A 22,978-nucleotide genomic window follows, 5' to 3' on the forward strand; every position below is an offset into this window, starting at 1 on the left:
TCCTCACTCGAGTCTTGTCGCCAGGACGTGCCACCCACCTGAATCAGCTCTTGCCGGCTGCGCGCTTAACTCCTGCGGCTCTGGCGAGCACCCGAGGGGCAGCCGTGGCACCCCCAGCCCTTTGGGGTGATGCTCCCGAGGACCAGATATAAAAAGCTCCTGCAAAGGCTGAGCTGGCTGCTCGCACCCCTCGGCATCCGCAGCTCGTCCTGCCCGGCTGCAACGGAGCCTGCGGCGGCACCGGGGTCCCCTCCCCGCGGGCTGGGATGCTGGGGTCACCGAGCCCGGGGATGGGGTTTTTAACATGGCACTGTGTGGCCCCACATTAAGAGGGAAGCAGGAGACTCGACAGGGTAGACTTATGGCCCAAATCCCCTCCTGCCCATCAGAACCCAAGGGGCTTTATTTGTCGTTGGAAAGATCTGGCTACACATGGTCCTGGCAGCCCCAGCACCTGCCCCATCCCAGGGTGCCTAGTGTGACACTGCAGATGCCCCGTGGGGTTTTGCAGCACCTTCACCTGCACCCCTGTCAAGGCAGTGGCTGAGTCCCCGAGCAGGACATGCTGCCGGTGGCTCACCTCCCCTGGAAAGGGATGCTCAGAGACCCTTAACCTTGAAAAACTCTGGGGGAAGCTGCCTTCTGCTTTGCTGTTTCTCAGATGGAGAGATCTGGGGTCCCGGCTGTCTGTCACCCGTCTTAAAAGGTGAGGGATGGAGACCCCATCTACCTTCGCACCCAAAGCGATGCAGGGAGAAGTGTCTCGGTCGGGCACAGTCATGGGGCTCTGACAAAGGCATGATCTGGGGTGGGAGCAGCAGGGCAACCCCAGCTTTTGTTTGCTTTCTAGCAGTCGCTCCCCAGAAATGCTTTTCCCAGCCCCATCCAGCGGCTGTCAGAGCCCTGCGGATGCCACACGCCCCCTGAGTGACAGTGGCCATTGAATCCCCATTTCATGCTCAGAAGCCTGAGCGGAGCTGGGGGTCTGGCTCACTCCCAGAGCATTTGCCTGGGGCGGTGGGTTGGACCGCAGGGATGGAGAACAGACGTGCACACATGCGAGAGAGCCAGAGAGGCAGAAGAGGAGGGACTGGAGTGACCTGATTTAATTGGCAGGACTTCAATAACAAAATCCCTGCCCATGTGCCCAAACCAAATGGGTGATGTTCTGGCATGTTGGCCTCCATTCAGCAAAGCGTTTATGCAGATACTTAATAGGAACACATGCTTAATGTTAGCCTCACTTAAATGCTTTGCAGCATAGACTGAGAGTCAAAGAGGGGTCTCAGCTGGAAGGTCCCCTCATGGCTTTTCAAATAGCAAGGGGTGAAATGTGAGGCTTTATTCAAATACTGGGGCCATGCCCCTTCATTTTGCAGAAACCCCATAAGCATCCTATGAAAACCATTTCTCTCATGAGACTGTGGAGTTCCAGTCAGCTGGAGAAGCCCTTCCAGATGGTCTTTGTGCTGGTGTCCACATACTGCTGCTGCTGTCAGGACCATGGGTACTTAAAGGGAACAGGGGCTGGGATTGCTTCTGCTCTGCGACCCCCTCCCCGCGCTGTGGGGCCGGCCAGGCAAAGGCCTCGCACCCTGCCCTCCCACTGAACTCAAGGCACAGCGGCTGAGCAGGCAGCCAGCCACACCGAGCCACTGCAAACAATTCAGTGCCCATCCCCAGCACTGCATCCTTGTGCCTGCAACACGGCGTGCACAGATCGCTGCAAGCAAGGGGGAAGAGCTGCCTCGTGCTTTCCGCGGTGCAAGAGATGTCTCAAGCAGTCCGTGGCTCCCAAGGGCACAGGTAATCGCTCAGTACTTGATGGTGGCTCTCGACCTGTCTGCCCCAGGCTCAATCTCATGGCTCAGCCACACAGTGCTGCTGGAGGGGCTGGTTTCAGCTCGGCGAGGAACAGGGAAAGCTTTGCCTGCCCTGGCCACGTGGCCATGGGTGGATGCTCCTGCGTTTGGCTGTGTCCCTCTGCGACACCCATCAGCTCCTGGGGACTGTTTTCAGGGTACCCACTACCCCAAAACATGAGTCTGGGGGAGGTAGGGTGGCAGCAGCTCCCTCCCCAGCTGCCAGAGCACCATTGATCGGAGCAGCCGGCGCCGCAGAGACCTTGCTCGGGGCTGGACTGACAAGCCAACTCCATAGAAACAGCTGAACCCAGATAAACTGCACAGGGCTTTCATCCAAGGCTGGGTGGAAGCCTGCACAGCACCGTTAAGCCCAGGTCATTTAATCACTTCTCATTCCAACTATGGGGGGGTCCAAAGGTGCTTGTTTGGTCTTAAGACTCATTGAGTTTCTTCTCTGCTGCAGACTCCCTGCGCAGCCTCAGGCAGGTCCCTTACTCAGCAACCCCCTTCCGACCTGCAGGATGGGGACACTAGTGTCACCTCACTCCTGGTGACATGGGATAGTTACTGCCTTGCAGAGGGGAGAGGTGCTGGCCCACATTGGGATCATCCCCCCACATGCTTTAGGTGCAGAAGGAGAAGCGTTTCTATAAACACATTTACAGCCATCCTGCGCTGCCTCCACTGCAAGCGAGGGAAGGAAATGGAGACGGGCATTTCTCCCTGCTCCAGACACAGGCGACACGCCGCTGGGGAGGGAGAAGCTGGCCCGGGGTGGCCCAGAGCCCTCTCTGTCTAACACCTTGCTTGTAAACAGGCTCCTTCCGTGCGCTAAGCCAGCTTGCTGCAGATGATGACTAATGCATGTCACTCTCGAGATGCTATCTTCAGGCAGATGAGTACAGCCTGATCCAGGTTTTAATTGTGTGGGATTTTAGCCGAGATGACACTAATTTATTTTCTCTGCTGCTTCAGCAGTTCTCATGCCTCTTCTGCACTTGAAGTCACTTGGAACATATTCCCCTGGTGCAAGGGGTTAAAAACTTTCCTTGCCGGAGAAGCAGCTTTTAGTCTCAGTATGGTTTTTCACCTACAGCCAGTTATACATGTCTGGTTGTAAGCAGCTTCACATCCCCCTTCTTATCCCTTAAGACACAATATTAGCTCCCTGGTGAGCAGCACTAAGGCAGTCTTATAAAGAAGCCATACATTTGGAGGGCTAAGTTTGGGCAAGCAGTGCTCAGCCAAGCCTTAGCTCCAATAGACTGGGATGAACAAGGGCCTCTGGATCAGCACGAGCTTGTCAAGCTTCATTCATGGAGGACACCCCTTGCAAAGACTCTGTGCAAGCATTTGGGGGCACAAAGCATATGGCACTGCTTTACTGTACCTCCAGCAAGGGGTAGATGCCACCAGAAACCTACATGAGAGCAACACACACTAGGCGTCTTTCCTTGCCACCTATGCCTTCAGGGTCTAACGTCACACCACCAGACTTCAATTTTCCATCTGCAAGGGACAGAAAGCACACAAGACCTGATCAGGAACTCACCAGCATAAAACCCAGCTAAAATAAAGCAATAAATATCACACTGACAGTAGCTCCTCTGCCATGAGTCCTGCAGCTCTGCCCACGCAGGCTGGGCAGCAGCATCCCAGCATCAGGTCCCCTCAGACCCCCCACTGCCCAGGCACCACTGCAGCTCCCTGGGGGTTTCCTCCTACCTTGGAGCCCAGCCTGCTCCTGCACACCCAGGAATCAAAGCATCTCTCCCACAGCCTCTCCGGCACCTTTAAAACCAGGGATTGTTGCCTGTTTTTCCCACTGCTCTCATCCCACCCCTCCAGCTCTCAAACCCTGCACCTGGAGCAATGAGTTGGGAGGGATGAGGTTCCCGATCCACAGCATATCCTGGGGCCAAAAGCAGCATCCCAGCCTCCCCATGGCCCACTGTGCCAGCGCCAGGCAAATCCTACACCAGCTTGAGAATGCTTGGAGGGCAGGAGGTGATGCTCCCAGTCCCTGGTGCACAATGGCAGGGTTGGTCTAGGCAGGATCCATTCCCAGCAGCAGTTTCCTCCTCTCCTTCATCCCAGGCATCAGCAGAGCCGAGCCTGACTTCGCTGCCTCCCAGCGGGGATGGGAACTGCTGGGCAAGAAGTACCAACTCCTCGTGGAGACTCGCGCCGGCATTATTCGTACATGGGAATTGGTTTTGGTGTCACAGTTATTATTATTTTTAATGATTTAAGGACATAACAGCAGCTCCTTCAGGCAGCATGATGGAGTCATAAACCCCGGAGGTGTTTGGAAAAGCCGCCTGCAGCCCTTTCTCTGGATCCAAAGAGGAGATACCCCTTCCCCTCTCACGTCTCCCCTGTGCAGAATAAACCAAATCACAGCTTAGCAGCAGGCAGTAAGTTATTGCAGGCCTATTGCTGGTGCAGGACAGAGCCGTAACTCAAGCGGGCTCCGGCTGCTCCTGAGTTACGGCATCTCTGCTGCCCACGGCAGGGCAGCTATACGTTACCCTCAGCGCCCGGGGCTCTCCTGTCGTGCACAGGTGGAAGCAGGGATCAATGAGGCGTCTTCCTTCAGCAGGAATGCCAAGAAAAACCAGCTGGGTAAAACACAAACCAGCTAGCACAGCCCAAGCCCCGGAGCTTCCCTGATCTGCCTTAGCAAAGAGATTTTCAAGGATCTACTATGTGTTTTCCTCCTACTCCTTCTTTCCCTCTCTCTGCTGCAAAGGTAAACACCGACCTTGCTTACCCTGTGCTTCTCCCAGCCTAGAGCTGGATACGTGAATCCTCCGCGGAGCAGCGCAGAGCCCGGGGGCTGCGGCTGCAAAGCCGGGGGCAGGTTTTGCACAGCGTGGGGCCCCGGAGCTGGCTGTGGCACAGGCTTTTCGCCTAGCGCGAACGGTTGAATAATTGCCATTTTGGAGGAGTAACATATATTTGAATTTAGGAGGCAGGAGTCTTGGGGAGGCTTTGTATCATCTGAGGCTGTCGTCAGCACCGACACCAAGCTTTTTGAGGGTTATCAGTAAATCGTCACTTCCACTGTAGGTAACAGGCACTATTAACATGGTATTATTATGAAGTCCATAATCATATTTTTATATATTTTTATAGTGTCTTTTAGTACTTGTTTTGGGATAATTTCCAACTCCCTCAGGATCAGCCCATGCATGTTAAACGCTGCCCAGAGACACTCCCCCTCCCCTCCCGAAAAAGGGGAGCAAAGATGCAGCAGGGCGAGGTGATAAGCCCAAGCCCATGGAAGCAGTCGGTGTCGGGGTGCTGGAGCTGGGGTACAGCAAAGCCTTGCACGGCTCAGCCACGCCACGAGTCTGAGCTTGTGCTAGAGCTAGGGAAATGAGGCACAGCAAGGCTAAGGGCCAGATCAATAGGGACATTTAAGCATCCACCTCCGAGCCCCCATTGATTTCAGTATCTAAATACATTTGGAGCACTTGGTCTATACGGCCAAGCCAAGGTCACACCAGAAGTCTGTAGCAGCGAAAGGAATTGGGCTCAGGACTCCTTCCCCAGTCAGAGGCGAGTGTCCTGAATTATGGGGCCGTCCTTCTCCCTACCACAAGAGCTATTTTCAAGCTGATTAAAGAACGCTCGCCCCCAGCCTCACACCACCTGCAAGAGATCGATACCAAACCCGTCTTTTCATACAGACAAGCGCGTGGAGCCCTGATTAACCCTGCTCACGCCGTTTCAGATCAAAGCAACGTCCCCAACTTGCCGTCCCTCGGTTGCTCACTTGGCTGCGATGGAGGGACCATGGGCTGCTCGGGGGGCGGCTCATCCCAGCACCCGCTGCCGCTCTGGTGCTGCTGCACAGACCACGCTGGGCGGGAAGGGGAAATGTTCTTCTCGTTACTTTATTTCTCTGCTTTGGGGCTCGTTTACACCTACCATAAAAGCTGATCATAAATCGGGGCAATATTATAAAATGCAGGAACAACCATAGTTAGACCCCAAAAGAGACTGACTCCGTCTGCCAGCCCCAGAAATTCAGAAGGAGCAGCTCAATTTATCTTTCCCCCTCGAGTCGCCTTTACAGCCACCCTGGGGAGCAAGTTAGAGGAGTGGAGCGAACCTGATGGAGACCCCTATTATATGAACACGCCGGCAAGGCGTGCTGAATAATGTGGCCTTTTTTTAATGGAATGCGCTTTGCATTGCAGAAATTTTATATTACTCTCCTTTCCTCTCCCTCTTGCTGTCTTTGCCCCCACCCACTCCCAAATTTACAGGCAGGAGATTGGTCCAGGGGGAAATAAACTTCCTAAAGAGCACAGGTTTTGCTGATAAAGAAAGGAAAAAGCCAGTGAAGAAAGTGGTAACGGTGCTTCATGTGTTACATGCTGCTTTAAGAATCAAATTTGTTTCTTTTATTGCCAGACAAAAATGTAATTAAAAGGCTGCAGCGTCAGCCAGTTGCAACTGAACTTGTTGCATTTGTTAGCAGACAAGACCATTAACACCTTTTATGTCTGGGTCTTTTAATCTCCAAGGACCAGTTCTCTCTTCCACTGCCTCCTGGCAGATGTATAACCAGTCTTACAGGGTGAATGGCGCCGTGTAGGCTTTGGGAGCTGCCTTCCTTCCCATCTTCCGGACTGAAAAATTAACTGTGTGCGTTTATTTTGCAGGGATATAAAAGCAGGATTCCTGAGAGGGGGGCCGCCTGCCCCATCCCCACGCTCCCGCCCCACACAGGCTCATGCTGCAGCCCCCTCGGGAACCCTGCTCGGGCACATCAGCCCGACCTGGTGACAAACCACACACAGAGGTGAGAAACCCAGCAGAAATGTGAGGAGACGAGCAGGAGGGAAGAAAAAAAGGGGCGGCCTGGGAGGGAGGGCTCGTGCGGTGATGGCATGTGGGTGAGCTTGGGGCAAGGGGGCGGCTGCTGAACCCGTGTCCCGCTGCCTCCCCCAGGGCTGGGGGTCCTCCAGCACCCTCCACCCCAGCTAGGCCTGCCGGTGAGCAAGAGGGGCGAGAAGGCACGCGGGCATCCAGGCCAGGCAGGGGTCCGCGGGGTGTCACCGTTGCAGGAGACCCTACTGCCCCTGGGTGTGTTTTGATGCTCTTTGCCTCGGAGGCGCTGCTCAGAGAGCGTTTCTGCGTGAGGCAGAGCGAGCGGTGTGTACCGGCGTATTTGTATTTGTCAGCGTTTCCATGGCAATGTGAGCCACCTTCTCTCCCCTTGTGCGCGCACACACGTGCGTGCGCAGGCGCGCCGCCGCTGCAGGCGCGCGCACCGGCTCCGTGCGGCCACGTGCAAGCGCACACACGTGCTCACCTGCCCGCGCGTGTGCTTGCACGCCCCTACACGCACGCGCACGTGCACACACGCGCACGCAGAGCTTTTCTCCCTCTCCCTTTGCCTCGCCTTTCCGTCCGAGGGCCGGTTCCGCAGGCATCCCGGCGTCGCTTGCTCCTAACGAGGGCTAACAGCAGGGTGCTGCTGGTGTCCGCGCTGGCGGCTGGACACCGGTGAAATAAAACTACCGAGGCAAAGGCTGCGCTTACAAGATGTAGCGTTTATTTGTTTCTCTGTTGTTGGACCACGCGCACACCTCCGTCGCTGCTGTTCGGCTGCTTGCCGGGGCTGTCACTGCCCCAGGTCGCCAGAGAATGGCTCATTACTGGCATTTCAAAAAAAAACAACAAAAAATCCTTTTTTCCCCCAGCGCAGATTCCAGCAAAGGAGCTAATTATTTGCGGTAGCTCTGGCTAACGTTGCGGCTGGAACTGGTGTCCCGCTGAGGCGAGTGGCACATGGCAGGAGATGAATATTTGGCCCCCAGGGTTTGCTGCTGTATATCTAAGTCAAGAGAGATAAGTGGGGCAGCGATGCTGAGCCAAGGGGTGCGGGACGGGAGCTGGGGGTGCCCCCAAACAGCCCAGCATGGGTGGGGATGTTCAAGCTGGGAGGTGCTGGGTGCTGGGGCTGGAAATCCCGTCGCCTTGTGCCTCTGCAGGCAGGACCCCCGGCAGACCCTTGTGCCGGCTGCCTTGCCAGCAAAGAGAGCTCACTGGGCTGCCACAGCCTTGCTGTGCTGTGACCCCGCAGCGCTGCCTCCTTCACCCAAACAGATCCCTCACTAGTCATCGCCCTGGGCTCCAGCCACAGCTCCCCAGCCTCCCTAATCGCATCAGCTTCTCCCTCCCAGCTCCTCCAGAGCCTCTTATCAGAGGCTTTCCAGGAGCCGGGTGCGGGGGAGCCGTCCCCCTCCGCATCGCCTCACCCCCAGAAGAGCCAGGAGGTGAGCACAGAGCTTGCTTTCCCTCTCATTTTTTTTAATTGGAATCTCTGCTGAATCTGCTAATTAAGTTCTTTGCCTGCAACTAATATTGTGCTGTTAATTCCTCCCCAGAATGATTCCTCCAGCAGTCACAGAGGTTATGTTCACTGGCATCCTTCCACGGCTCCTTTGTGAAAAAAAGAAGAGCCCTTTCTAATCACTGCAAATGACTCATCTATGAGCAGCCTTCGTCCTCGTCCTCTGCCTCGCCGTGGCTCCGGCGTGCGAGGGAGCAGCGTGAGCAGGCAGCGTGAGCCCTGCCTGCCCTGCCAGCTCCTGCAGCACCCCAGGGGCTGAGGCATCGCATCATGGGGCCACCCACCCCAGCCACAGGAGCAGGCACCCAGCAGCACAGCTGAAAGCCACCTTGTTGGCCCCTCTCCCCACCACGGCAGCCAGCGCTCAGCCCCTCACCCCCCATCTTGCCAGCTGCAGACCTGCATGGAGGGATTCGGGGTGAAGCTTAAGCCTCAGCTGCTTTGCAAAGTGCAATGAGTCCTGCTCAAGAGCCTGGGCTGCTCCATGCGCAGGATTTGGCCCACGGAGCCCCGTTAGTGTAGTGCCAATGGGGCTCAGCTCCCTGCACCAGTGCCCTGCATCCTCCCCCAGGGGCACCGGGCTGTGATCTGATCTGAAAGGCTTCTTGCTCACACGCAGCATGAAAATTCAAGGTCTCTCTGATATTTTTTCTCTCTCCCTGTTTCTCCTGCTTTCTATTTTTATAAATAATACCTGGTCTAGAACTGAACAGAATACCAAGCGTGCAATTAAATCCCCGAGCGCCAGCACTGCCTTTGAGGAGGGCTTCGAAGCATCTCTTTCTGGAGGCGGCGATGCCACAGAAAAGCCGCAGCTGGCTCAGACCCTCACAGAGGAGCAGAAGCGCTTAGCAGGGCCTGACCCTGCTTCAGCTGCCTCCAGAGCCTGGGCACAACCCTGGATACCCTCGCTGGAGATGGGACTGGACCCATGCATCACCCCTGAGCTGCACCCCACTGCCCCCAGGACCAGGGCTCACCCCCCTAATTTCTTTGATCTCAACTCCCATTAATGCCAGGGAACTGGGGTGGGAGCAATCGCTCTACCCGCCTGCTGTGAGCTGGCTTAAGCGCTGCGTTGCTGGAAGGCAAAACCGAGCAGAATTAAGAGTTCTGAGCAAGGAGAATAATGCACATTCCGCATGTGCAAAGTTGGGAGAGAAAACCTGGGGCGTGGTTGTTTTTTTCTTGCACAAAACCATATTCATGCTGCTCTGATGTACCTCAGGGGGGCTGATATCCACCCAGGTCGGGCAGAATGAGCCCTTTGCTCCCGCTCTGCTCCCAGCTCCCGGCGATGGAGGCAGCTGGGCTGAGCACGAGGCAGAGCGTGGGGCGCTGGTGACAGTCGCAACTGCCTTAGAGCTACCCCAGGGCTGCTCTAGTGCCATCAGGCTTGGGCATGGCAGTGCCCGAGGCTAGACAACGGGGCCAAAACCCAACGGCAGTGTGACCTGGACACAGAGCCAGGGTGATCCAGGGAAATGGGTGGGATTACAGCTCTGTAAATCAGATGGGCGCTGGGGGAAATGCTCCCCGCTGGAGCTCCAGCCAGCTCCCCGACGCTGGCAGGCAGCTCAGGAGGAGGAAGGCTGCGGGGTTGCCATGACAATCAAGCATCTACAAATTCTTGGATTATTTATCTTCGGTTTTCTTTTGGCTGAGTGAAAGCAAGTCTTGCTTCTGGGCTAAGGGCTATCAGCAGGCTGCGGGCACAAGGGAAACGAGTCTGGGAGCTCAGCCCATTGTTCCGTAGCACAGAAATGCACTTCATAGAAGATAAGACATAAAATTAAAGGCATGTCTGCAAGTCGCCTGCTCAGCTCCAAAAAGGAGACCTTTACCAAAAAGAAGAGCTCACAAGTATGAACTCTAACAAAAGATGTTGAGTTGTGGCTGGTTTATTTGCCGTTCTACTTCGCAGACACCCTGTAGCCCCAGATCTCCCACGGGTCTACAATTATCTGGCACCACGAGGCCACGTTGTTAAATCTGGCACATGCAATAGAGGTTTAGGCTTCTTTAGTTAATTTTGATGCCAGGATAGATTTAGATGGGGCCCTAGATTTGCCTGCGGGACCTGAATTGCTGCTGGATGGCTGTCTGCTAGGAACGCTTTCCAAAGCAATTTCCCAAATTCAGGAGAGGTGATTGAATGATATTCTGATTTATGGTATTTCACGCCACTGCCTCGCTCCCTTGCTGCAGCACCAGAGCATCGCACACGCTTTGAGCCGTATCGAGCTGCAAGTTCCTTTGCAAAGACTCAGTCGGTGTCCTGTGTCTGGGGCTCAGCCCACCGCGGCCGGGCTGACGGCACTTGCAGAAATTAAAGATTCTTGATGCGGAGCCTGAGCTCGTTCCAGATGTCTCTCTGCAAATCTGCTGTCACTCAGGCTATGGAAAACATGGAAACCATGGGGAGGTTTGGAGCTGCCGGTGGCTGCGAGCTTCTAGGCGAGGTGTAAAACAAAACGAGTGTCACGTCTAGAGCCGGGAGAGACCTGAGCGTTTACCAGCCCGTGCCACCCGCTGTCAGCTTCCAGCCTCCTCCCCCTTTACAGGAACCATGGCTGTAATTGCTCGAGTCTAATAACCGATTCTTTTTGATACCTTCAGTGTCACTGTTATGTAAATCCCAGTGTAAGGATGCTGTATATTTTATGGATCGTGTGTTTGCTGATGTCCCCGAGTGTGTGTAGCTAAAGGGATACCTTTGATTGTCGGATCAAAGCATCGTGAGAAATGTTAAGGACACCATGAGCAAAGAAAAACTCAAGGAAATCAGGAGCCTGTGGTTAAATTGATTTGATTTTGCCAATAGAGGTCAGTATGAAGTATTAAGGCTCCTGAAATCGTACAAAGAAATCCCATTACTCAAGGAACAGACAGGCTATTTTCAGAGAGGAAATGATGGGAGGGAGCGAGCGAGCGAGGGAAAGGTGGCCAGAGCCAAGGAGCTCAAGGTGGTTTAGGAGGAGATGTTGTACTTATAAATGGAAATGTTCTGGATGCAAACTCCAAGTGGGTGGAGCTGGGAGCCTGAGCAGTGCTTTGCTCGAAGGGGCCCGTATCTCTTGCGAGGCAGCTCACGGTCAGACCATCGCTGGTCTCACCAGATGATGAGAGGTCCAGAAAGAGCCACGGCAATGCCTTCCTTCCCAGCCCCAGAGCTTCCCAGGGAAAAAGGGAGAGGAGAACTGGGGTTTGGATGCAACTGGTCCAGGGAAGGGAGGAGAGGACTTCCCAATGCAAGCCCCTTCCTCAGCTCTCGGACACAAGTTCTCCTGCTTTGACCTCGTCTCCAAAGCACTTCGCTGCCCTTCTTTTATTGCTTTGAGCAGCTTTTGTTTCCCTGGGTATTCCCGGGTGAGCCGTGCTGCTCCAGATGGAGACCCGCTCAGCTGTTTCAGGCCATCAGCTTGACTGGACATCCCCTGCCCACAGCTGACAGCCCCCCGGGGTCTCTGCTCGAAATGAAAGCAGCTGCACTCAAGAGCCCGTCTACAAAAGGCGCTGGGGTGGAGGGCGGCTGGCAGACGGGCACCTCGGTTTATTTTCCGCTGGTGTGTCTCTGACAGTGAAGCCTCTGTAAAAGTGCAATGCAGAGGAATAAATTAAGCTGACAGCGCTTCCCCCCAAGCAGCAATCCCATCCCTTATCAACAGATGCCTTGAGATGGCCAAGGAGCATCTGCAGGCTCTGGGCTGCCCAGTGCTGGGCCATGCACAGGGGCAAGGGTCCCAGCTGGAGCTGTCACCCATGGGTGGGAGGAGCAACGAGGACCTTCCCTTACTAAGGATGGGCATGAGCTGACGATGCTGGAACACCTTCACAGAATCATAGAATGGTTTGGGTTGGAAGGGACCTTTAAAGGTCATCTAGTCCACCCCCCCACTATGAGCAGGGACATCTTCAACCAGACCTTGTTTCATAGAAAGCTCCGCTCTCCAAGCTGTGACACAACAGTGCCAGTGCTCCCACAGCTTAAAAACACAGGAGAAGCGTGGGATTTGGCTGAACGATTGGAAGATGGACACAACCTTTAGAAAGCACTTCTTGGGAGGGGAGGAGGGGAGGGAAGGTTTTCCAAGAAATGCCACTCACTGTGTGGGGAGGACAATGACAAACGAGGTGAATTTGGAGGCTGCGGAGAAAAAATTGGCAGAGTGTTGAAAATTTGCTGCCAGGTTTGGGGGAGCTTTAAATGGCTTTTAATTAGTGGCATTCAGGTGGTCACAATACTGTTGAGGCACAGTGGCAGCAACAAGACAGTACTGCAGTTCTTGGCATTTGTTAATTGAAGCCACTCCTGACAGAGAATAATGACTTTTTAATGAATCTGTTGTCTTAATGTCTTATTAAGTTTTGACTTTCCCTTTCTATCCCCTTTGAGATCCTCTGCCCAATCTCTGCCCCGCTGCCCACTGTTTTCCTGGGAGCATCAGCATCCAAACGAAGGGACCGAGGCTTCACCAGGAGGAGCAACAGCGGCTCCCCTCCTTTCTGCAAAGGGCCAGATCCAGCTGAGAGGAGCAGAAGGATGGCCCAGGTCCTGCCTGCAGGTGACAGAACCCCAGTCTCGTAAAAACAGGGAATACATGGATGACAGTGGAGAAACTCTGGCTGAGAGGGGACGGAGCGACCACAGCCCCGCATCTTGGCAAGGTGCTGCTGCTGGCAATGCCACGCTTGTCCTCGCCTCTGCTTCCCCCAGCCCTGCTGGAGCCCCTCTGCCTCCTGCTTTGCTGGTGGAGATGGCATGGTGAAGGACAACGCTGGAGAAAAACACCTTTCCCCAGCACCTGGGATCAAAAAGGATGCAATGCAGAGGAACCAAACTCAATTGAACCCATTAATCTGTACCACAAAAAGCAGAAAATATCCCCCTGGAATGGGTAGGTGCCCTTTGGAGATGGGCTGCAAGAGCATGCTCTGACACAGGCCCTGCTGCAGAGCAACCCAGGGAAATGACTAAATGTGGGTGGAATGGCTGCCCTTACAGGTGGCTTGAAGTGATGCACAGACCCTGGATGGAGGAGCAGAGAGGACAAAGGTGGCCCCAGGGTATCAGAGATCTGTGCTGGAGATCAGCCCCAGCCTCTGCTATTGAAAAGCAGTCTGCCAAGGAGTCCCTGTGGACCAGGAGATAGGTTGGTAATTAAGCTCCTAATTCTCCTTCATTTGGGCCACATGCATACACAAAGACGTGGCCCTGCAGAGGGTGAACGACACACATAACAACTGTATGCCCCAGGAACACAGTACTGGCAGTCTCCAGCACCCAGGTGAGCACACACCTGCACCAGGGAGATGCACCAGACTGCACACGCATGAACACGTGTGTGCACACTCAGCTGCATGGGCAGCAGGCACCCAGGAGCACACACGCACACCGATGCACTCTGCCCAGGTGTGCATACACACATGCACAGCACTCCTGTTGTCTCAGCCTCAGGACACAATTAGGCTCAGTGCAGCAGAATTTGTACTGATGAAACACTGTACGAGTGTTGCTAGAGAGCAGAATAGCCACTAAGCCCAGGTATCTGTCAACAGGCCAGCAGGTTTAATACATCAGGCATTAGCCCTCAGCAAAGCTCCGCAGAACACTTGGCATTTAATCCTTTTCCGAGCCTCTGCTCAAGGACATGCGTGCTTGGACATGCTCAGGCACCCGCCACGGTTGCGCGCTCATGCCCATCCGGACACTCTCGCTCAGCAGCACGTTTGCAGAGGGGCGACGCGCGCGTCCCCTGGCTCCAGCCACGCCGCAGCGCGATGGCGGCTTGTGTCACCTGCCCTGCCGACGTGCGTCGGTCACGTGCGTTTTATAACCTGGATGAGCACACGGATTCAAACACCGCCGGGGACATGCCTGGATGCTCAGGGACTCACACACCCACCCCGGACCCCACAGACCCTGCAGGGCATGGGCATGTCCCCTAACTCCTGCCCTCTCCCACTCTCTTACGCTGAAACGCAAGCAGTGCTTGCTCCTCTGCCCCAACTCCATCCCCAGATGTGGCCAAATGCTTAAGCATCCAAGGCTCAGAGCCGAGCAGGATGGCAGGGGAAGCCTAACATCGACACCTCTAAGGCAATGAGGCACGGGGAGCCGGCACCTGCCTCCCTGCCAGCCATGGGAAGAAGCATTAACTGGGGCTTTGTCTCTCAGAACCACCATCCCTGCTGCCAGCGCTGCCAAGGGATTTAGCTCCGGTAGCCTCGTCTAATCTGGGTGGCTGGAGGGTGGCATGGGTCTCTGCTCTCCCTGGCCTTGCACCTGGGCTGGAGCAAAAGCATCTCTCTCCATCCTCAGCGCTGCTGCAAAGCCTCCTGCAAAGGAGGAGTTAACTACAAAACGTTATGAGTGCTGGAGTGGAGAAATCTCTGGACAGGTAATTGAGGGCAGAGCCACTGCATGTCTTCCAAACCCTCTCTGCTCCACGGCCAGCTGCTCTCCGTGGGTGCCACTACCCTAATTGAGAAGGAAACGTTTAGTGGAGTGGATGGAATGGGAGGATGGGGAGAGGGAGAGAGAATAGGCAGAGAGGACACAGAACAAAGGTACACACAGGAGAAAAAAGGTCTGAAAATGGGGAGCGTGCAATGAGGAGAGCAAGGATTCTGCTAGTCTGAGGCCCGAGAAGTAGATGCAAAGGGTTCCTTATGTGGAGGAAACCAGGTCCCTCATGGCTGAAGCACTGGGCGGGATTCAGCCGATCTTGACTCAGCTCCTGGCTCTGCCACCGATTTCCTGAGGTGGCTTTGGACAAGGCACTGTTGGAAGCAGGAATTTAACAGGTCTGCCCCAAAAGCTGAGTGCAAAATATAGCAGGACCCTAATTGCATTCATTTTTCAGGCATCGCTCTAGCTAAACAGATTCCCAAATGCTCTGGGTCGGAGCCCACGTCCCACTGACTGTGAGGCTGACGCTCTTCTGACTATCCCCGGTGTTGACATCCTTACGAAGAGCAGCAAGCAGGATCTGTTTCAAAGAGAGCACAAAATCACAAAAATAGGTCCAATTTCTACATCTATATTTAACACTCTGTGTTCTCCTTGGAATGGACTCAGGCTACGGCAATTAACTAATGATGAGGATGATTAAAGATTGCTCTTGCGTTTTACATTTATAGCATCTCTCCCACTTCTTTTCTGAATAACTCCTTTCCTTCGCAATACTGGCAGAGTATTCCCAGGAAACCAAGAGGTAAAAGGCAATGTAAATTAGAAAGGTGACCCACTAAATGGATCAGGGAAATGAATAAATCTCCTGTTTATCTATCCCCAAACCCGGATGAGAAGATCAGTCCTGGCCAGGATCTCCCCACAGCTTTCAGGTGAGAGAGAACGGCTCCAGCACGGGCTGTGCAAAGCACAGAAGTGTCTCTAGCTGCTAATGGGGCTTGAATAATAAACAACTGGGACTTGCTGGCGGGGATGCGCTCAGACTCCATCCTTAAGAGTGCAGGGCTTGCTCTGGGTTTACCACATCTCTTTTCTGGTATGGGCAGAAGGCACTGATTTCCCATGCAAAGATGCCATTTTATGGGTGGCATGGAAGAAAGAAGGTGAAAAATAAAAAATCACCAGAATAAAAATAGATGTGAGATAAATAGGAGGAAGGAACCAGGCTAGCTATCGAAGCCACGCTTCTGCTACCCCGCTCGAAGGGCAGGGGAGTGAGCAGCCATTGCTCACAGAGTGGCTGGAAAGCATGTGAGTGACCATCATTTCTGTGAGCTGTTATTCTGCTAGACCCCCCACCCACCCCAGCATATTCAGCTTCACTTCAGCAGTGAGAAATATTGTTCGTCTCCCTGAGAGTGAAAACAAACAGAGCATAAAAAAAATCAACTAAAATAATTACAGGTTACAACAAATCAATTGGAACTGTGTAAATAGCCTTCAGGCAGGCGTAGGACACAACATTCATTGCTTAACATGCTCAGTGCTTGCTCGCTTCCCTGCACGCCTCGGCAGCTGCCACGGCTCGGTGATGGGATGGACCAGTGATGAAGGCTCCCCAGGCACCGCAAACCATCATCCCCGCAGCGCTCTGCCCTCCTGTGCTGGGCTGGTGAGCGGGAGCTGGGGCAAAAGGACCCGGCGGATCAACCCTGATTCGTGCAGGCTGGAGGAAGGGGCCCACCGCGAGCCCAGGCTGCCTGCGGCGGGGAGCGCTCCCTGTGCAGGGTCCCAGCCGGGTTTGCCCCGGTCCTGCTAAAGCCCTGATGCACATTCTTCCAGAAAGTAAACGTTGAAACCTGCCATCGCTAGAAGCCAAGGCTGAGGCTTCAGGTCCCATCATGAAGAAGCTGGGGAAAGTTGGAGGGAAGGGTCTGATGTTTGCTCCTGTGTAATGCCGGCAAGCAGATGAGGGGCCCTGGGCACAGACTTTGGGCAGGAGGAGCCCGGGGCCCTCGGAGGATGCCCCACCATGCATTCATACGCCTCTCATAGGACAGATAGACTTTGGGTATTCAGGCAGCTAATTCTTAGAGACACAATGCTTGAAATGAGAGGGCAAAACCATCGTAGTAGTGAAAATTTTATGGCATGCAAGCCTCATTACAAAACATTTTAAGGAAACAAGACAGGAACAATTTTCTAGGGTGTTTCTTTTGCAGCCGGCAGCCCCGATGAATATCAGTGCTGCGCGTTAGCTGCCAGCAGCAGCCAGGTGCCCCGCTGCACTGCAGCAGCCATGGAGGTGGATCTGACAGGGTTTCTGACTGAATGCGTGGTGCTCTAGACCCGTCCAGGGCAGGTTTCTAGAGCAGGAGTGTGGACAAGGGCACAGTCTGGTCTTCCCCTGGCAGCAGCTACTGCTTGGACTAGTGCATTGCCGTGGGCCATCCATGGCCTGGTTCCAGCTAAATACCCTGGCAGATGACCATCCCAGGCCCATCTCACTCTGCCTTTCACAGGATTGTCCCACGTCCAGTGGCTCCTGGCTGGTTATCACTGGTGGTAGCTCCCCCTCGAGCCCTCCGCCTCTGGTGGGACTGAGTTGCTTGGTTCCCCTCTGCCCTCTGGGAGACTTGGGCACATGGCTGCTGGGTGCCTGCGAGGTCCCAACAGCATCAGTACCCCCTGCCATGGTCCTGCATGTCCCCCTGTGGAGGGGCGGCCAGGCACTGCCCCTTGGATGACCTCACTGCAGTGGTGGGTCCTCCCTGCTTGCCCGGTGTCCCCGATGCTCCTCTGCAGCTGATCTATGGGCACCAACCTCATTCCTGCTGATCCATCTTCTGCAGCTCCTGCTTAACCAGATGCTAATCTAATGCTGAGGTCAACTGGCAGCGTATGAGGTTTAATGAGAGCTAATTCACAGAGCACTGCTTGCGAGGAGACAACCCCATGCATGCAATGCTGCTCCGGGGTGTCCGGGAAGCTCAGGATTTGTGGATGGGGCTCATGAGGCTGCCCACCGTCCCTCCACTCCTCTCCATGCAGGAGGTTCGGGTTCAGTCGCAAACCGTAAGAGTAAGATGCAGGAATTTCATGGCTGGTGCTGCCGGAGCACAGGCTGGGTGACTGCAACAGCCTCGTCAGGCTGGAATATCGTGGGCACCGTATTGGATATGTTAGGGCAAGGCTAGAACTAAGTAAATTCCTCCCAGGAAATAATTCTCTGGACAACTCTTAGCTTGAAACATGCTTGTGAGCTGCTTATGAGTTTCCTGGCAAGATCTTCTAAAAATCAATCGTGGAATGGCTTCTGCACCAGCTGCTCAAATGGTGGCTAATGCACAAGCAGCAGACAGGGGAGCTTCGTATGAACTGCCTCAGTGAGTTTTGGATCAGTTATTCCACCATGACTCTGCTCCCCAGCGGGATGGCTCTTTGAATGCTTGTGGTAGAGAGCTCTAAACGCACATTCTGGAAATATCTCTAAAAGTTGCTTTGAATTTGGCTGTTTGCTGAACCACACGTGCCAAGAAATTCATTAGTAAACTATTAATGGAAAAGAACACAAAGTCTGAGGGCTCGTCAAGGAGCTCACAAAGGAGACACTTGGCAGTTGGCTGCTTTCATCAAGATTGACGTCCAACGCCTGAAAAGCGTTGGAAATTCAAGATGCTGAGCACCTGTGAGAGCTGCTCTGCAAATAAAACTGCTAAATGGGACGGGCTCCTTTCCCTGAGTGCTGCTGCTGGACTTTGAGTGCCTTGGTGTGTTGAGGTGGTGTGTCCCTCTCCACGAGCGTGCTGGTGGGAAAGCCTTGGTGCCAGCTGTGGTGGCCATGGCTGTTAGGAGCTAGGGCTGAAACCAGAAACTCCTGGAGTTACTTGATCCCAGCTCCTGCCGAAGACTGAGGATGGGAGGTGTGCGGGTGATGCTGGGCTGCCCTGTGGGCATGTTTGATAAGGTAAGGATGGAAACCTTTTGGGTGGGAGGAAGGGGTGCAGTGCTATTGCCCGTGTGCGGGGAGGAGCAGCTCCCAAAGTGTTCATCTCCCTAGTGACCAGCTTGTGGTGAGCGGCTGGATTCAAGTGGGCACGGCAGCCATTGGATACTGCTGAAATGGTTTAATGTGCAGAACCCTCCCCAGAATGAAAGGTGCTGACTGGTAGAGCTTAGTGTCATGGAGTCTCCTTTGGAGAGACTCCTAAGGAAGGTGCAGCAATGAGCAGATTATCATCCTGTATTTGCCCCTGTGCTCGGCCCTGGGGAGGCCCCACCTCGAATGCGGGGCTCAGGTTTGCGTCCCTCGGGACAAGAAGGGGCTGGAGCGTGTCCAGAGAAGGGCAGCGGGGCTGGGGCAGGGTCTGGAGCACAAGTGTGCTGGGGGGTGGCTGAGCGGGCTGGGGGGTTTAGCCTGGAGAAGAGGGGGCTGAGGGGAGCCCTTCTCGCTCTCTGCAGCTGCCTGAGAGGGGCTGGAGTGAGGGGGGGTCGGTCTCTGCTCCGAGGTCACCAGGGACAGGATGAGAGGGAACGGCCTCAGGCTGCGTCAGGGGAGGTTTAGGTTCGATATTGGGAAAATGTCTTCCCTGCCAGAGTGGTCAGGCCCTGGCACAGGCTGCCCAGAGAGGTGGGGGAGTCACCATCCCTGGGGGTATTTAAAAGACGTGTAGACATGGTGCTTTGGGACATGGTTTAGGAGACATGGTGGTGTTGCTTGACAGTTGGACTTGATGATCCTAGAGGTCTTTTCCAACCTTAATGATTCTATGCTAGTGGTTAAAACCAGCCAGTAAATCAGTGCCCGTGTGGCAGCCCATTAGTGCAGCTGGGTTTTGCTGTGTGTCTCTAGTAGGTAGCTCTGGTTTCCTGAGCGCTCTCTCTGATCACTTGGTTAGAGCTGGTGGCTGGCTGTGTGGGATGTCCTTAGTGGAGAAGGAAAGGACTGTACAGTCAGTTCTAGCTGAGAAATGTCCCCCTCAGTGCCTGGAGACGTGTATTCCTCTTTTCCTGGAAGGAATAACGCTGAGTGGGGAAGGAGGCACTCAACGGGTGACACACAGTATTGCTGTAGAAGTTGTAAATAATATTCCATGCTTGAATCCCTTCACAGTGTGAGGTGTCGGCTCTGTTGTCTGCATTTATGCTATATAAATATTTATGGCTCCTAATGTAGATGTTTGTCACATGTAATGATGTGACGCTAACGTGATGTTGTCTATAGGTGACATGCTGCACTAAAGGAAAGCAGTTAATGCCCTCCTTGGCTCCCAGGAAAATGCATTAGCAATGCTTTACATGTAGCTCGAGGACCAGGGAACTGGGTGTGGAAGAATGACTTCCTCCCCAACATGATACTTAGTTGAGGGAGGAGAAGCTTAGAAAATTAGTTTAGCCTTTCTGATGGCTCTAAGATGGGAGTTGATGTGAAGTCCCCCCATGAGCATTCCTCGCTGCAGGACCAGGGCGGCAGCAGCAGTGAGCACGCCTGTCCTGGGGGTGGGAGGGAGGCAGCCCTGGCACTGCTCAGAGGCTCTCCAGGCTTGTTCTCCAACGGCAGCTCTGGGCCACTGCTGGCTTGGTGGGCGCAGAAAGGTCTCCTGCCCAGAACTGTTACCATCCAAGCCTGTGGAGGTATGGGGAGGCTGGGGCTGTCGGACCCTGCCCCATGCTGCTGTCTCGGAGGTGGGGGGAAGGCGAGAAGGGCTCTCCAGCTCTCCTCCTGCACATTGGTGCTTAAAGCCTGACCCGGGGCGAGGGTGACCTCTGGCCAGTGACACCCTCTGCAGAAAGTGCTGGGCTGCATGTGCCCCCCTGCAGTGAGGCTGAGCCCCTGGACCACACCGTGTGAGCCATCGAGGGTGCTACCCTGCTGTGCAGTGGTGTGTAGCCCCTGTCCCACGCAGCCCCCCTCTACACATGTCACTTGTAATCTGCTAATAATATCCCTGTGCCTACTCCAACCACACAATTTTTTTTTGTTCTATTGTTCTGTGCATTTCAGCTGCTGGAGTCTTTGAAACAGTCTCCCAGCCTCTCTGATAACATCACCATTGTTCTCCTCACCTACTGCCGCTCTTTTGAGTCATTCTGCTATCTCGCAGGGCAAGCACAAAGGTCTCGGATATCAGATGCAGCTCAGCCAATATCTGGCTGTTTGGTTGGTTTTTTGCATCTGCGATTCATCTTCAGAGGAGTTAGGGGGCTGGGGGAAGGGAGGCAGACTAATAGGATTAATCCTCTGAATTCATTATGCAAAAACTTGGTGCCTCGCCAGCCTTTCTCTTGAACAAATGGCCAATGCTTTTCTTTAATAGCATTAAGCAAAATTACAAGTCACAATGTTGGTTAATCAATCTCAATAGGTTTCTCTGTATAAAGTTTTTAACTGTCTCCTGGAAAAGACTGTAGCAGCTAATGCTTTTCTTCTCCCAAATAGTTGGCATTAGCTGGAATTGCTAGAGAGGCCCTGGTTATTTTTGTCTCTTCTGAAGTCCTGGGCTGGATGGATAGAGGCCTGCATACAAACAAACAAAAAAAATAATAGGGACCTTGTAACGTGCTCATCTTGGCACCAAGCCTTGTACAAGCAGGGAGGACCAGGGCGTGGTTCAGCCCTGCCTCGGAGCCCTGGAGCTGGGAAATGCTGTGCACCAAAACCCAAGTCCCCCAGAGCCCTTGGGCCGAGCTGGGCACGGCCAAGGTGGGCGATGGGCATTGCTGGGACTCAGCACTGCAGTGAGCTAGCAGTGCTGCTGCCCAAGTAAATGTAAGGTTTTATAAGTAAATATACACTTTACATGCAGGCAGGCATCCTTTTACATTAGGCAACAGTTTGCAGCCAAAGCAAGGCGTGCTTTGGTCTTGTTTGTATTTCAGTATTGCTTTCTTATACAAGCATATGTATATATGTATTAATAGTCAGTGATGGTTTGCACACAGTGTATCGGTATGTAACAAAAATGCTAACACATGACTATATGCGTGAATAGCCTTATACGGCATGCCACTGGGTTGATGCAGATCTGTTTGACCTATTTGCCCACCTGTGGATTTGCATTGTGCCTGCCAGGGGAGTTACCTTGCCCTTTATCAGTAAGCCAGGCTGTGGAGCGGGTGCTCCTGGGTGCCCCTGCGTCTTGGGTGGTGTATGAGCTCGGGGCGTGCTGCCGGGCTGGGATTGAATGCAGTCCGGGACCTGTAGCAGCTGCCCTTTCTTCAGCTTTTGTGTAGAAGGTGGTTAAGCTCCAGCTGGGGTAAAATAGCTGAAATGATGAAAGGAAGAGTCCAAGCTGGCAAGGGAACGGGCGCTCCTTGGGTGGCACGGTCTGGGTGAGCACAGGGAGACAGAAATATCACAAGGCAGGCAGCAAAGAAGGCAGAAAACACAAAAGAGCAAAGGAAACCCTGCTAACCTGGCCCCTGAGGAAGCTTTCCAGGGTGAGCATTGGCTGGGATAAGAGACTTGGGAAACTGGGCTATGAAGCTGCTGTGCATTGCTTGCTCCGTGCAGTTCTGGGGGAAGGGATGGAACAACAAGCAGGTTTGCTTCAAAGAAATGCCCATTTAGAACCTACTTCACATTCTCATGAGAACAATCAAAATATACCTCTTAGGTCCAAAGTACTAATTATGTTTAATGTCACTTCTAGCTTATTTATGTGTGGGTTTTTCTGGCTAAGATAGAAATAATCACATTAATATATGTAGATGAGTGTACCGAGCTGGGAAATGGCTATCTCTAGGCCTGGGTTCTTACAGACATGTCTTATACCTTTATAACATACCAAGAGGAAATAATGTCTGATATATGCAGTGCTGGAAGGGAGAGGGCAAGCTAGCCCAACTGGGTTAGAGACCTACCCTGGGATGTGAGAAACCACACCATCTGCTTTTCTCCACTGCCTCTATATGGAGCTGAGCAGAGGAGCTCTGAAGAGGGCTGGCTGCAGGAGAGGGGTCCCACCAGCAGAGTCTAAGCAGACATGCTGATGGTTTGGAGGGCTTATGGATGACTAAGTCTTGCATGTGTTGGTCTGCTGCAGGGATGCCTGAAGCCTGGTGTCCCCAGCAGGGATGTGCAAGCCTGGTGTGTGACCAAAGGTACAGCCAACTGCAAAGGACCTGGCCGGCAGAGCCTTTTCCATTAGAGAAGCTGAGAAGAGAAATCTAGCACTGAGCTTCCCTTGGTGCACCAGCTTCCTCCTCACCTAATCTAAAATTAACTTCACTGTTCAGCTGCATTTAAGCAAAACCAGTTGCCATGGCCACGCCAGGGGCTCCTAGATGTAGCAAACGAGGTAATCAGTTAAAATGAATAGCCAC

At 53.8% G+C, this 22,978-nt stretch overlaps 1 long non-coding RNA gene across 1 annotated transcript; it reads left to right on the plus strand.

The window, feature by feature from the left end:
* The first annotated feature begins 6,188 nt into the window (after positions 1–6,188).
* LOC135316873 (uncharacterized) lies at positions 6,189–11,389 on the plus strand. Its single transcript, XR_010376085.1, has 3 exons — positions 6,189–6,228; positions 6,542–6,681; positions 8,273–11,389. It is a non-coding gene; the product is annotated as an uncharacterized LOC135316873 (long non-coding RNA).
* Positions 11,390–22,978: the final 11,589 nt, after the last annotated feature.

The sequence above is a fragment of the Phalacrocorax carbo genome, chromosome 23 (genome assembly GCF_963921805.1).
Source record: "Phalacrocorax carbo chromosome 23, bPhaCar2.1, whole genome shotgun sequence".
NCBI classification, from domain to species: Eukaryota; Metazoa; Chordata; class Aves; order Suliformes; family Phalacrocoracidae; genus Phalacrocorax; species Phalacrocorax carbo.